This window comes from Drosophila arizonae, chromosome 4 (assembly GCF_054131065.1).
Source record: "Drosophila arizonae isolate 15081-1271.41 chromosome 4, UAZ_ARI_1.0, whole genome shotgun sequence".
Lineage (NCBI taxonomy): Eukaryota > Metazoa > Arthropoda > Insecta > Diptera > Drosophilidae > Drosophila > Drosophila arizonae.
In genome coordinates this window covers 26,991,519-27,008,056 of record NC_142924.1, presented here as the reverse complement: position 1 = coordinate 27,008,056, position 16,538 = coordinate 26,991,519, and the positions used below count along the sequence as shown (strand labels likewise).

The 16,538-nt window shown below is 40.8% G+C and overlaps 1 long non-coding RNA gene across 1 annotated transcript; it reads left to right on the top strand.

Annotated features, from left to right (window-relative positions):
- The first annotated feature begins 10,537 nt into the window (after positions 1-10,537).
- LOC149269514 (uncharacterized) lies at positions 10,538-12,455 on the top strand. Its single transcript, XR_016269802.1, has 2 exons — positions 10,538-11,706; positions 11,765-12,455. It is a non-coding gene; the product is annotated as an uncharacterized LOC149269514 (long non-coding RNA).
- The last annotated feature ends 4,083 nt before the right edge of the window (positions 12,456-16,538 follow it).

Genomic DNA, 16,538 nt, shown 5'->3' with positions numbered 1-16,538 from the left:
TTTTTGGAGAATCGATAGAGGAGGCTACCAGTAACTCAACTATCCAAATTTGAAGCTTCTAGCTATTATGCTTTAGGAGATATAAACTTTTGCGGTTTGCTGCGCCCCCTATGGGCGGACATATATCTACCATAGCTCGTTGGACTTGGGCGATCAACCCGCGTATATATACCAAATTTCAGATCTCTAGCATCAATAGTGCCTAAAATATACCTGAATTCGAAAAATCACAATATCTTCAGGTCCGATTTACCACGCCCCTAGTAGGCGTAGATATATAATTTTTTACCCATCTTCATAGAATCAAAACATCAGCTTACGTGCATTTCAACATTCTAGGTTTGTAACTTTAGGAGATACAGTTTTATCCGATTTGCCACGCCCCTAATGGGCGGAGATATATCCGCCATAGCTTGTGATCTTGGATGGTCGGCGCGGACCTACATACCAAATTTCAGTTTTCTAGCTCTTTAACTAACATGATTTCTGGTATATCGGAAAATGCATTTTCCGATTTACCACGCCCCTAGTGGGCGGATCGGGAAAATTTTAACACTTTATAAATCGGAGATATACACGAGTATGTGCTCCAAATTTCAAGCCTCTAGCTTCAATAGCGCCGAAATAGATTGCGTTCATACGGACAGACGGACGGACGGACAGACGGACGGACAGCAAGACGGACATTGCACAAAACCAATATACTGATTCACTTTCGTGAATGAGTATAAAAAGCCTAAACAAAGTACAGAGAATATTATTAGTAGCACCGACCCGATGGAGGTGTTTTATTTGCCAGTCTGGCCAGCTATGCCCACATTTCACAGCCAAATATGGTCAGTGCTACTAGTGAAGCTATGAAAAAAAGGTGTTAGTAAGAAAACTAAAATAACATATTAAATGCATATATATTAACTATATAAAATTAAAAATAACAAGTAAGAAAATTCTAGTCGAGAGTGCTCGACTAGATACTACCCTGAACCCAACAAATAAAAATGCTCATTTAGTATGGCTGAAATTTCAATTTCGATGTATTTAAAAATATAAATCAAATACCAAACTCATTTAATAAAATATAAAAATATTTTGAAACAATTAAAAAAAATTAACATCAGTTGCATCGATCGGGATTCGAACCGCGACTCCTCGATCGGGCGTCATGCTGCTAACACACTAGGCCACCTCACTCCTGCTAGTGGCGCTGGCAAAACTCAAATAGATTCACTGCTGCAGCGCCATCTACCAAAACTAAACGAAACTAACTGCTGATGTGATTCTAAGAATCTGCTAGAATAACCAAACTATTAAAAACGCACATAAAGTATAGTTAAAATTTCAATTTCGGTGTATTTAAAAATATAAATTAAATAAAAAACGCATTTATGAAAATATAAAAATATTTTGAAACAATTAAAAAAAATTAACATCAGTGTTGCACCGATCGGGATTCGAACCACGACTTTTTGATCGAGCGTCATGCTGCTAACACACTAGGCCACCCCACTCCTGCTGGTGGCGCTGGCAAAACTCAAATAGATTCACTGTTGCTGCGCCATCTACCAAAACTAAACGAAACTAACAGCTGATGTGATGTATTTGTTGTAGCTGCTGCACGTGCGTTTGTTAATTGGCCAAATATTTGATTATTTTTTATTAATTTTTGACTGAACGGAATTTAATGAAACTTTCAGCATATGATCTACATATTATATTGAATATTTGAGAAATTAAAAAAAAAGAAAAATCATTCACAATTAGCTATAGAGGCATCTGATTTGAACTTGAATGTTTTTACTCGATAAAAACATAACGGGATGATTTATCGAATTTTAAAAGCAAACTCGACGTCCGCGCTGTATATACGGTCATTTTAAAAAAAAATTCAAGTCTCTAGCTCTTATATCTTCGGAAATCGACGCGTTCAAACATACGGACAGACGGACAGACGGACGGACGGACAGACGGACAGACAGACAGACGGACAGGGCCAAATCGACTCAGCTCGTCGCCCTGATCAAGAATATATATACTTTGTGGGGTCTGCCACGTCTCCTTCTGCCTGTTACATACATTTCAACAAAACCATTATACCCTGATTTCCCATTTTCAATGGGTTCAGGGTATAACAAGTAAGAAAGCTCCAGTCGAGACTGCTCGACTAGGAGATACCCTGAACCCTCCAAGCTGATATTCTAATCATTCTGCACTTCTTTTGTGCACACATACATACACATGCATCCACACGCACGCATAAGCCTGCGCTCTGCTAACTGCGCAGTAAGCAGCGACTGCGCTTGGGCTGCGCTGCAGTGTGGGCAATATTATGAGAATTTATTTGTTGAATAATTTCTTTTGTAGACATACGATCTTAATGAAACTTTTAGAGCGTAATCATAAGGTGAATATGTGTGTATATTCCAAAGCCCAAGTCTCTAGTATTTGAAATACGCTTTTTACAAAAGTGAGGGTGAGGGGGTGAATTTAAGGGTGGGGGGTAAATTTTAACAAAAACCGAAATTGTATAAATTGCATATAAGCATACATTAAAAATTTGGAGACTCTAGCAATAAGGGTGTAGAAGATATAATTTTATAACTGGTTTTCGATAAGGTTTTTTATCGATAAAAAAAGATCGGGATGAGTTATCGATTTTTAATGATAAACTTGATATGCGCGCTGTAATTACGGACATTTTATAAAAAATTTGAAGTCTCTAGCTCTTATATCTTCTGAAATCGACGCGTTCATACATACGGACGGACGGACGGACGGACGGACGGACGGACGGACGGACGGACGGACAGACAGACGGACAGGGCCAAATCGACTCAGCTCGTCGCCCTGATCAAGAATATATATACTTTGTGGGGTCTGCCACGCCTCCTTCTGCCTGTTACATACTTTTAACAAAACCATTATACCCTGATTTCCCATTTTCAATGGGTTCAGGGTATAAAAACAAAAAACACAAAAAAAACATTAATAAAATAAATAAAACACAAAACAAGTAAGAAAGCTCTAGTCGAGACTGCTCGACTACGAGATCCCCTGAACCCTTGGAACAATAGATATTTCAATCATTTTTTGCGTCTTTCAGCTTACACAAGAAACACGCACACACACACACACACAGGCACGTACGCACACACAGGCACACATACACACACACGCATACAGACACACACACACACACACACGCATACACAAACACATACACACACATACACACACAAGCACCCACGCATAAACACACATGAGCTGCAGTGTGCGCTTACTATGAGAACTTAATTGTTTAATAACTTTTTTTATGGACGTACGATCTTCATGAAACTTTCAGATTATGATTATAACATGAATATGCATGTAATTGCCAAAGAACAAGTCTCTTGTATTTGAAATACGGCTTTTACAAATATGATGGTGAGGGGGTGAATATAGGGGTGAAGGGTAAACAAAAACCGAAATTGTATAAATTGCATATAAGCATACATTAAAAATTTGGAGACTCTAGCAATAAAGGTGTAGAAGATATAATTTTATAACTGGTTTTCGATAAGGTTTTTTATCGATAAAAAAGATCGGGATGAGTTATCGATTTTTAATGATAAACTTGATATGCGCGCTGTAATTACGGACATTTTAGAAAAAATTTGAAGTCTCTAGCTCTTATATCTTCTGAAATCGACGCGTTCATACATACGGACAGACGGACAGACAGACGGACAGGGCCAAATCAACTCAGCTCGTCACCCTGATCAAGAATATATATACTTTGTGGGGTCTGCCACGCCTCCTTCTCCCTGTTACATACATTTCAACAAAACCATTATACCCTGATTTCCCATTGAAAATGGGTTCAGGGTATAAAAAAAAGAAAAAAAAATTATAATAATTACGAAAAAAAGAGAGAAAAGAAAAAAAAATATTAAGAAAGATTTAGTACTGAAAAAGGAAAATGAAGATATTAAAAGAAGTTGCGAAAGAGATAATACAGATAATGAGAAATCAAAAAGAAAAGAGTAAGGGAATAGTCGAAATAGAGTATAGGATAGAATTGAGAATTCACAGCACAACATTGGCAACGAAAAATGTATACCAATGCTTATGCCTGGGCATTGTGAGTGATTTCCCTAAGATAAGCTGACAGAGTAGATTTAAGTTTAGGAAGAGAGAGCTCTAAGGGAAAAACGTGATAGTATTTATTAAAATTCACACAAAGGACATAAAATAAGGGAAAAACGTGATAGTATTTATTAAAATTCACACAAAGGACATAAAACGCAAGTGGAGAGGCCGATAGTGTCTAGTTGTTCGGGACGGAACCGAAAAACTTAGACGACTCAACAGAGAGGCTGAATCAATGTCACCACTAATCAATTTATGCAAAAAAACAATTCCTAGAATTGTTCTGCGATTGGTTAGTGATGGAAGGTCAATCAGCTGGAGCCTACTATGATAAGACGGTAATCGTACATTACTGTCCCATCTAAGGTCTCTTAAGGCAAAGAGAAGAAACTGTTTTTTGACCGATTCAATACGATCCTGACACAGTTTATGCTGAGGAGACCATACAACAGAGCAGTACTCTAATATAGGACGTACAAGCGAAGTAAATAATCGCTTGGTGATAAAAGGGTCTTTAAATTCCTTAGACCAACGTTTAATAAAGCCGAGCACACTTTTGGCTTCATTAACGATGGTAGAAATATGAAGATTGAAGTTAAGTTTACAGTCAAAGAGCACACCAAGATCTTTGACTGTATAGATGCGTCTTAGGGAAATGTTGCTAATTTTATAATCAGCAATTAGAGGAACGGTATGACTGAAGGTCATTGTCGTACACTTTGAACAATTTAAGTCCAGCTGGTTTGCCACACACCAAAGTTGAAATGCATTAAGGTCATCTTAAAGGTGATGATGACCATTTGCATTGGAGTATGGAAGGCAAAGCATACATAAACATAGTAGAATATGAGATACAGCTAGGAAGGTCATTTATGAAAAGGGAAAAGAGCAATGGACCCAAATGGCTACCCTGACGATACAAAAATCTCTTTAGACATAGCTGTTCTCAGCAAGACTCTTTGGGTTCTACCCATTAAATAGGAAGAAATCCAAGACACAAGTCTAGGAGAAAATCCTAAGCGTTCAAGCTTAAGAAATAATATGTGATGATGTACAGAGTCAAATGCTTTACTGAAGTCAGTATAAATAACATCAGTTTGCATTTTTTTTTACCAAAGCTGTCATTAACGAGCGAAGTAAACTCAAGTAAATTAGAGGATGTTGATCGATTTTGAACAAAACCATGTTAAGATGGTTGAATAATCGATTTGCAAAAATGCTGAAAGGCCGACGTTATTATTTTCTCAAATAACTTCGGAATAGCAGATAATTTAGCAATGCCTCTATAATTGGAAATATCAGATCTTCCACCTTTTTATACCCTGAACCAATTTTCAATGGGAAATCAGGGTATAATGGTTTTGTTGAAATGTATGTAACAGGGAGAAGGAGGCGTGGCAGACCCCACAAAGTATATATATTCTTGATCAGGGTGACGAGCTGAGTTGATTTGGCCCTGTCCGTCTGTCTGTCCGTCTGTCCGTCTGTCCGTCCGTCCATCTGTCCGTCTGTCCGTATGTATGAACGCGTCGATTTCAGAAGATATAAGAGCTAGAGACTTCAAATTTCTTTTAAAATGTCCGTAATTACAGCGCGCATATCAAGTTTATCATTAAAAATCGATAACTCATCCCGATCTTTTTTATCGATAAAAAACCTTATCGAAAACCAGTTATAAAATTATATCTTCTACACCTTTATTGCTAGAGTCTCCAAATTTTTAATGTATGCTTATATGCAATTTATACAATTTCGGTTTTTGTTAAAATTTACCCCCCACCCTTAAATTCACCCCCTCACCCTCACTTTTGTAAAAAGCGTATTTCAAATACTAGAGACTTGTGCTTTGGCAATTACATGCATATTCATGTTATAATCATAATCTGAAAGTTTCATGAAGATCGTACATCAATAAAAAATGTTATTAAACAATTAAGTTCTCATAGTAAGCGCACACTGCAGCCCATGCGTGTTTATGCGTGGGTGCTTGTGTGTGTATGTGTTTGTGTATGTGTGTGTATGTGTGTGTGTGTATGCGTTTGTGTGAGTATGCGTGTGTGTTTGTGTATGTGTGTCTGTATGCGTGTGTGTGTATGTGTGCCTGTGTGTGCATACGTGCCTGTGTGTGTGTGTGTGTGCGTGTTTCTTGTGTAAGCTGAAAGACGCGAAAAATTATTGAAATATCTATTGCTCCAAGGGTTCAGGGGATCTCGTAGTCGAGCAGTCTCGACTAGAGCTTTCTTACTTGTTTATATAAGGGAATGATAAAAGAATCTTTCCAAATTGACGGGAACACAGAAGTATCCAAGGACAAGTTAAACAATTTTAGTAGCTGTGACTGAAGAGAAACACTGCACTCTTTAATCACACAACTAGGAATATTATCTGCACTAGGAGAGAAAGATGATTTCAATGTCCTAATGGCTACAGCCAGAGAGGCTGCAGTAACTTTAGGAGCATTTATAGACCCAAATTCAGGAAGTGAATATGGATATGAGTTGCTGTAGAGATCAGCAGAAGAATAAGTGGATTGAAAAAAATAAGCAAATAGATCAGAGGAATCCTGGTCATTGCAAGTTTTTACACCACAAAGGACAAATGAGGACGGCAAACCAGAAGATTTACGTTTCGAATTAACAAATGAGTAAAATTGTTTGGGATCTCGAGCAAACTGACGTTTGCAACGTATAAGATAATTCTCATAACAACTAGAATTTAAAAGATTGAAATTTGACTTGGCAATGGAATATTTGGACCAGTCAACACTTGAACCAGATTTTTTATAATTTCTGAAACATTTGGTTTTAATGTTTCTTAAGTTCGAAAGTGTTTTGGTAAACCAAGGTGGCTTATTTGAAACCGGCGAAATACGGCAGAGAGGGACACAAACATCCAAAATAGAGTTTAAGGTAGAATAAAAGAACGATGCTGCCAAATTAATATCAACCGACTCATATAAAATAGACCAGTCTGTTGAATTAATTAATTCGTTAAGCAGAACAAAATTGCATTTACTATAACAGCGACTAAGCTTAGAAGGCATTGGAGTATTAGTGGGAGGATTATCAAAACTGAATAAAACCTCTAAAGTGGGATGATGTGTATCCTCTGGTAAGCAGAAAGGAGTTGATCTCGCGACATTAATGAGCGAATCATGATTAACAAACACAAGATCTAAAGTGCGATTTAGATGGTTTGAAATAGAGTTAAACAATTCATCAAAGAGATAGTGATCGATAGTCGGAATAAAGTAATTTGCATTAAAAATTGATGATCAAGAAGTGTTGGGAATATTAAAATCACCCAAAACCAGAAACAAGTCTTTATCATTTACATACGCATACATTTCTTTAATACAAGTTATATGTTGAACATTAACTTGTATATCAGACGATGGAGGGATGTAAGAGCAAGTGATAAATAAGGAGTACGATAGGAGAGTTAATTTAACCCCTATAATCTCTACATCATGAAGGGATGAAAAGCTAAACCCTTCGGAGAGAATACAGGATTTAACAGCAATTAACACCCCACCCCCTCTACGCATAGCACGGTCAAGCCTATAGATAGTGAAATTACTTGAAAGACTCTCGCTATTATGAACATTTTTACACAACCATGTTTCAGTGAAAGCAATAATATCATATTGAACACTAAAACTATGTATGAATAACTTTTTAAGTTTAGTATTTAGGCCGCGTACATTTTGATAAACCAGGGACATATGAGAAGAGGAATGTAAACTATTTAGTTTTTTGGTATAATGTTTGATGTTGATTGCACCGAAGGTGGATTCAAGGAAACAGGAGTTGATTTATTGCGATTCTTAGGTTTGAATTCATGCACGACTACGTGAGGTGGCCAGAATTTAGGGTCACATATGGTTGTAAAATATTCCATCGGCACATTAATCTTAAATGAAGCAATTTCTCGCGGAGTTGCGAAACTAAACTTCGATATAAAAACATTGGCTGATATCTTGCTAGAAATAAAAGCAGATACTGCCTCACATGTAGTATCAGATGAAAGCCTAGATAGAAATACTTGCTTTCGTGGAGAGACAACGGATAAGGTGATGCCCGGAGTGACCGACTTATTGTCACTCTTTGAGCAACAATAGAAGTAGTATCCAATTTTGGAACAGGGGCTTGGGTTTCAATAGAAGCATCAACAGGAGAAACAGATATGGGACCAGGTGAAGGAGGATCAAGTGAATTAGGAGCCGATGACAAAACAGAAGCGCAAGGTGAGGGAGGAGCAAGCGAATTAGGTGACGGTACTATTATAGAAGGAGTTACCGACAACAAAGAAGTATCCAATTGAGAGAGAGGATTTTCAAAGCCATACTGATTTAATATTTCTTCAGCAGCAGCCATGTCACTGGTCAACTGCATAGAAATCTTCTTCAGTTTCAAAAATTGAGCCCTCACAGCACTATACATTTTAGAAAAGTTGATCTGTTTTTCCAAGCAAGTCGGACAAGACCAGCGTACGCCTCCACTACCAGCTTTAGTAGTGGACATAATCTTGTCGTTATCACGCCCAGTAAGACCTGCACACTTAGTATGCATCATATTATCGCACAACCAGCAATTTATCAATTGCGGTTGAGCAGAATCAACTGCCTGCCTGTAACTGCAAGATTTTTTACAGCAACTAATATTGGCAATTGGGATCAAACACAAATTACTGAATGTAAACACAAATGTAAACAAGTAAGAAAGCTCTAGTCGAGACTGCTCGACTACGAGATCCCCTGAACCCTTGGAGCAATAGATATTTCAATAATTTTTCGCGTCTTTCAGCTTACAGAAGAAACATGCACACACACACACACACACAGGCACGTACGCACACACAGGCACACATACACACACACGCATACAGACACACATACACACACACACGTATACACACACAAACGCATACACACACACACATACACACACACATACACAAACACATACACAAACACATACACACACAAGCACCCACGCATAAACACGCATGGGCTGTAGTGTGCGCTTACTATGAGAACTTAATTGCTTAATAACTTTTTTTGTGGACGTACGATCTTCATGAAACTTTCAGATTATGATTACAACATGAATATGCATGTAATTGCCAAAGCACATGTCTCTAGTATTTGAAATACGCTTTTTACAAAAGTGAGGGTGAGGGGGTCAATTTAGAGGTGCGGGGTTAATTTTGTCAAAAACCGAAATTGTATAAATTGCATATAAGCATACATTAAAAATTTGGAGACTCTAGCAATAAAGGTGTAGAAGATATAATTTTATAACTGGTTTTCGATAAGGTTTTTTATCGATAAAAAAAGATCGGGATGAGTTATCGATTTTTAATGATAAACTTGATATGCGCGCTGTAATTACGGACATTTTAGAAAAAATTTGAAGTCTCTAGCTCTTATATCTTCTGAAATCGACGCGTTCATACATACGGACAGACGGACAGACGAACAGACGGACAGACAGACGGACAGGGCCAAATCAACTCAGCTCGTCGCCCTGATCAAGAATATATATACTTTGTGGGGTCTGCCACGCCTCCTTCTCCCTGTTACATACATTTCAACAAAACCATTATACCCTGATTTCCCATTGAAAATGGGTTCAGGGTATAAAAACAAAGAGAGATATAAATGTGTTGAGAGCGAGTCCAACAACAAAACAGCCGTTACAGAGCGCAACGAAAATATATGATGAGAGAGCGAGTCAACAACAAAGACAGCCGTTAAAGAGCAGATCGAAAGTACACAGCGAGAGAGTATACTTGCCCAACACGAAAATCAAAAATTCGAGAGAGGCAAATACAACAACAGTAGATAGTGAGAGCAAATTATGCACACACTACACTAACAAAACTTAGAAAGAGTGAACTGGGAACAGCGCCAACAAATAGAAACACTAAAGCAAAAATGCAAATAATGAAACTAATGAACCGACGCTGCACACAAAACTTCACAAAATAAACAAGTAAGAAAGCTCTAGTCGAGACTACTCGACTACGAGATCCCCTGAACCCTTGGAGTAATAGCTATTTCAATAATTTTTCGCGACTTTCAGCTTACACAAGAAACACGCACACACACACACACACACACACGCACGCACACACGGGCATACATACACACACATACACACACACACACATACACAAACAATTACATACATATACACACACAAGCATATACACGCATGGGCGGCAGTGAGCGCTTACTATGAGAACTTAATTGTTTAATAACTTTTTTTGTGGACGTACGATCTTCATGAAACTTTTAGATTATGTTTATAACATGGATATGCATGTAACTGCTAAAGCACAAGTCTCTAGTATTTGAAATACGCTTTTTACAAAAGTGAGGGTCAGGGGGTGAATTTAAGGGTGGGGGGTTAATTTTAACAAAAATCGAAATTGTATAAATTGCATATAAGCATACATTAAAAATTTGGAGACTCTAGCAATAAAGGTGTAGAAGATATAATTTTATAACTGGTTTTCGATAAGGTTTTTTATCGATAAAAAAAGATCGGGATGAGTTAACGAATTTTAATGATAAACTTGATATGCGCGCTGTAATTACGGACATTTTAAAAAAAAATTTGAAGTCTCTAGCTCTTATATCTTCTGAAATCGACGCGTTCATACATACGGACAGACGGACAGACGGACGGACGGACAGACGGACAGACGGACAGACAGACGGACAGGGCCAAATCAACTCAGCTCGTCGCCCTGATCAAGAATATATATACTTTGTGGGGTCTGCCACGCCTCCTTCTCCCTGTTACATACATTTCAACAAAACCATTATACCCTGATTTCCCATTGAAAATGGGTTCAGGGTATAAAAAGCAAATTATTAAAAACACAAGCCAACCACGGATCAAACCTTGCACAGGAAATATAGATATTTGCAATATTCAACCGAACCGCAATTATGTGAAATTTAACATTACCATATAACTAAGAAAACAATAATAATTGCAGAGCACAAAAATAAACACGTCTGTTAACTCTCACTGAGAACTCTCTTCTTGATATATATATATATATATATATATATATATATATATATATATATATATATATATGCCATTATGCTATGCGCTTTACATCTAACGACTCGCATCAATCTGTTTCAGTCAGCCTTCAAAATGGCAGTCACATTAATATTGTCTCAATCTACTGCCCGCCGCAAATCATCTGGTCTGGGCAAGATCTCAACAACCTGCTATCTTCTCTGGGTGACACTTTTATAGTCGGTGGTGACTGGAATGCGAAAAGTCAGTGGTGGGGCAACGCCAAATCTTGTCTCCGTGGCCGAACGCTAGTCAATAGTATTCTACAAGTTAATTGCAACATTCTGGCAACTGGGTTGCCCACCCATTCTCCGTTTAATTCGCGCCAAACCACTGACCAAACAACACATAGACATGTAGAGCAACGTTTTTCCACGCCGCAACATCTGTCTAGCAGGTCCCGGCCAACTTCGTATTCGCTCGGCTTGGTATTGGCTGGCTCAGTGCGCTCCAAGCACGCAAACGAAATGATCATGTATGCGCTTTGCGCTATTTGTCCTACTCTCTCTCTCACTCTATCTCTCTCTCTATAGCAGCAGCGCACAGAAATTGAAAATTGTTCGCGACGATCCCAGCTCTTTCCTTTTGAGTGAAGGGTATACCGAAATCATAAAAGCGTTTGTCACGCTCATGTAAACAACATGTAAGCGTTTCGATGGTTATTCGTGGGAAGGGTATGAAAGCGTTGATACGCATAAAGAATATGATTTCGCGACGGGCAAGTACACACACACTTGTAGTCCCTTGCTACATGTATGAGAATTTGTGACCTGCGTGCGTTACTCTTGCTGCAAAGCATTTGCATTTGGTCGGTCTTACGGACTGTCATAACCACTTTACACAGATGTACTATGTATGAACATACATATGTACATACATAAGTACATTTATATATAATTATTTATATATAATTATTATTATTGCTAATCATGTTTGTAAATGTGTTTATATCCGTAAATAATTATATATAATTAAAATTATTTTATACACATTTTCAACCGAAACAAGTAAGAAAGCTCTAGTCGAGACTACTCGACTACGAGATCCCCTGAACCCTTGGAGTAATAGCTATTTCAATAATTTTTCGCGTCTTTCAGCTTACACAAGAAACACGTACACACACACACACACACACACACACACACACACACACACACACACACACACACACACACACACACACACACACACACACACACACACACACACACATACATACACAAACATTTACATACGCATACACACACAAGCATAAACACGCATGGGCGGAAGGGCGGCGTTTTGCGTTTTCGTAGAGTACGGTCGACGTCATCGTGATCCATCATGGACAATAGCTTGATCTGTGTTTTTCCCTGTGAAAGTGGAAAGAACTGTAGACAACGTGGTTGCTGTGGGCGCGACGCACCCAGCGACGACAAAAACTATCAAAGACTTACTTCACGGCGGTCTCGCGGAGTACCCCAGTGGTACAATCCGGTGGTGCAAGAGAGGGGGGCAATAGCGTCACTGTTTTTGGCGTCAGGGCTTTCCTCTTTCCCTTTCTTTTTTTTTTAAGTGCGAAAAGATTTGTCACATTAGGCGTCACATTTGTGCAAATAATAAAAAATCAGGTGCATTCACTCTAACAGCTGTTAGTAGTGTTGGAAATTGCAGCGGACAATCAGCTGCTCACTAACTTTGGTAAGTTGCTAAGTCTTAGCAAAGACAGCAACCTAACATCTGGAGTGAAGACGCAGTTACGAAAAGTAGTGCATATTTTCGGGCTCTTGCTGTAGTTAGTAGCCATTACCCACTACAGGCTTCACGTCGTTGTAGTCGGAGCAAAAAATTAATGCCAGGATGGAGGACGAGCTGCAAGTTTTTGCGCGTCGTTCCTCGTTGCAGCGATCACCGCAGCAACAACAGAGGGCGCTGCCGCAGCCGTCGACCTTTAATCAGTCCCCAGTGGCTGAGTGCCAGGCACCCAACTCACTAAAAGAAGCGTTAGCCCAAATAGGAGCTTCGCTAGAGGGTTTGTCTGCCCTATTTGGGGGGCAGCGGCATATAAATGCACTAATGAGAGAGGAACTGGCTAGGCTGGCTGCAACCGACCGGTCAAAGACTGCGAGGTGCAGACCACGCTGGTCAAGAAAGTAGCTGAGAAGGCTAAAACAGCGAGCGTTAGTGCTACAGCAGGTAGTAATACGCCCAAGCGGTCGAGGGAAGTTGCCACTGAGCAGAGGAAAACTCCCTCGAAAAAGCCGAGGCACAATAAAAGCGCAGCAAACCCAATAGAGCCAATGGCTCTACGGGCTGCAGCCGATAAAACCAACCAGGCAGGTCGACAGACGAGTTCGAACAGCTGGACGGTTGTTAAGGGACACAAGCCGCTGCAAAAACGTTCCAGAAGTGACGCCATCGCGGTTTCAGGTGTAGGTGGTTGCAGCTATGTGGACATGCTTCGCGTAGTGAAGAGCGACCCAAATTTAAAGCATCTGAGCGGCGACGTCCAAGGTATTAGGAAGACAGCTAAGGGGGACCTCTTGTTGCAACTTAATAGAAAGCCGGAGCATAGCGCTGAGGCTCTGCACGAAGCTGTAGGCAAAGCCTTGGGTGACCGAGCGGTAGTTAAAACACTTACCGAATCGGCTCAAATTGAGATTCGGGACCTAGATGAGTTAGCAAGCAAAGAGGAGATCTTGGAGGCAATTAGAGTGGAGTTGAAGGATAGCTCACTCCCCATTGAGGCTATCAAATCGCTTCGGCCAGCTTTTGGTGGACAGCAAAGAGCTACGGTTGCTCTTCCAATTTGGAAAGCTAAAACTCTGCTCCAGCTGTCCAAAATTAGAATTGGATGGGTTGTATGCCGTATCCGAGCCGTGGAACAGCCTAAACGCTGTTTCAAGTGCCTCGATTACTGTCATATGGCAGCAAACTGTGGCAGCGACTGTGACCTAAAGGGCGCCTGTTTCAGGTGTGGAGAGATGGGTCACAGTGCAAAAGCATGCACTAAGCCACCAAAATGTAGCCTCTGCATCCGGAAAGGTGAAAAGCAGACGGGCCATTCAGCAGGCAGCTTCAAGTGCCCATCCTACCGTGAAGCTGATCGTAAAATGAAATGTTAAGGTTCTTGCAGCTTAACAAGATCTTCTAGAGCAGACCATTAGGGAAAAATGTATAGACGTAGCTTTTCTCAGTGAGCCCCACCACTGTATAACCAGCTGCCCTAGGACATGGTCAATAGACGTTAATGGCAAAGCTGCGTTGTGGGTATGCGGCAACACAACGAACGTACTTTCGAATGTCAAGTCATTCAATGGGTTCGTACGCGGCCGATATGGTAACTTATGGCTTTACAGTTGCTATCTGGCCCCCAGCATGCAGCTCAGTGAATTCACGACGGTGCTCGATGAGCTTGCCGAGGATGCTAAGGGTCGGAAGGCCATTATAGCTGGAGATTTTAACTCCTGGGCGCTAGAATGGGGTAGCCCAACAACAAATGCCAGAGGTCGTATCCTACTGGAGATCTTCGCGACACTAGATGTTGCACTGCTCAACACTGGCCATGAGTACACCTTCAGTCGGGCGGGATACGGGTCTGTTATCGACATTACTTTTGTCACTTCATCCCTCTTTCGGGGAGCAACATGGAGCCATTGCGATAGCTATACAGGCAGCGATCATACGGCACTTCTGTTCACAATAGGTGAGCCACCTGCCAGGGCGTCAACCTTGTGGAGGGAGTCGTATCGGCTAGATACTTTTGACCCCGCGGTCTTTTCAGAGGCCATTCAGTCTCTGGGTACAACTGGTAATGCTGAGGCCAGAGCATGCCAAATGGTAGCCCAAATACAGAGTGCCTGCAATAGCAGCATGTTACGCCGCAAGCAGTTCACGCGACAACAAGAGCCTCCGTATTGGTGGAATGCACAAATAGGTGACATTCGTCGCAAATGCATCCAGGCGAGAAGAAGCTACCAACGGGCTCGCGGTAGGTCTACGTTTTTTGAGAAACAATTAGCTTACCAGGCAGCTAGAAGAAAACTGAAGAGGGCCATTCGGGCAAGCAAAAGAGAATGCTTTTTACAGTTGTGCGACTCAGCCGAATATGACCCAGGGCAGTAGTTAAAAGACTATACGCAGGTAGACAGGTGCAGCCTACGGATCGGCTGGAGCTTAAATCGATTGTGGAAACGCTCTCTCCAGAACGTTTAAGCTCCATTCACGCCCCTGGGTCCGAGTCTGCTGATCAGGGCTCAACGAACACTGAAATTGTTTTAGTCACAGAGGAAGAAATCTTAGTAACTCTCCGGGGTCTTAGAACCAACACTGCTCCAGGGCCGGACGGGATCCCAAATCGTGCGCTAAAGCTAGCCCTCGCCTTGCACCCTAGTACGTTCGCTGACTTATTCAACGAATGTCTAATTCAAGAGACGTTCCCGGCAAAATGGAAAGCCCAGAACCTGGTGTTGCTACCCAAGGCTGGCAAACCACCAGATGAGCCATCTTCATACAGACCGATCTGTCTCTTAGACACCATGGGAAAGGTGTTTGAGAAATTGATCTGCTCTAGACTGGAGACTGCTATTGCTAGCGCCGGAGGTCTATCACCAAATCAATTTGGATTCCGGAAGGCCCGGTCAACAACGGACGCGCTTAACAAAGTTGTTGGTCTGGCAACTTCCGCTATTCAAGGCACCAGATGGAGGCACGGGACGAAGGAATACTGCATCATCGCGACCCTGGATGTAGGGAATACCTTCAACACAGCTAGTTGGGATATGATACTGAATGCGCTGTCACAATATAATATCCCTAAATATCTAAGAGAGATAATAAAGAGCTACTTCAGAGGAAGAACACTGGTATACAACACGAGTGAGGGTCCCCAAACTCATACAGTGTCAGCTGGAGTACCCCAAGGCTCAGTGCTGGGGCCTCTCCTATGGAACATCATGTACGACGGCGTACTGCGCTTGGAACTACCAGCAGGTGCGCACACCATTGGCTTTGCTGATGATGTAGCTGTCGTAGCCATAGGAAAGGAGCTCAAAGATACAGAGGATATGTGCAGCGAAAGTATCAATCGCATACGAAGCTGGTTGACAGGAGCTGGACTCGAGCTAGCGGCACACAAGACCGAAGTTGTACTAGTCAGCAGTCGCAAAAGAGTGGAAACTGCCAATATAAAGATCGGCAGCGTCACCATTGCGTCAAAGAGGGCGATAAGATATCTTGGTGTCATGATAGACACAAGATTAACTTTCCGCGAGCACTTAGAATATGTGCATAAAAAGGCAGCTGATTCTTGTAGAGCTCTCTCGAGAA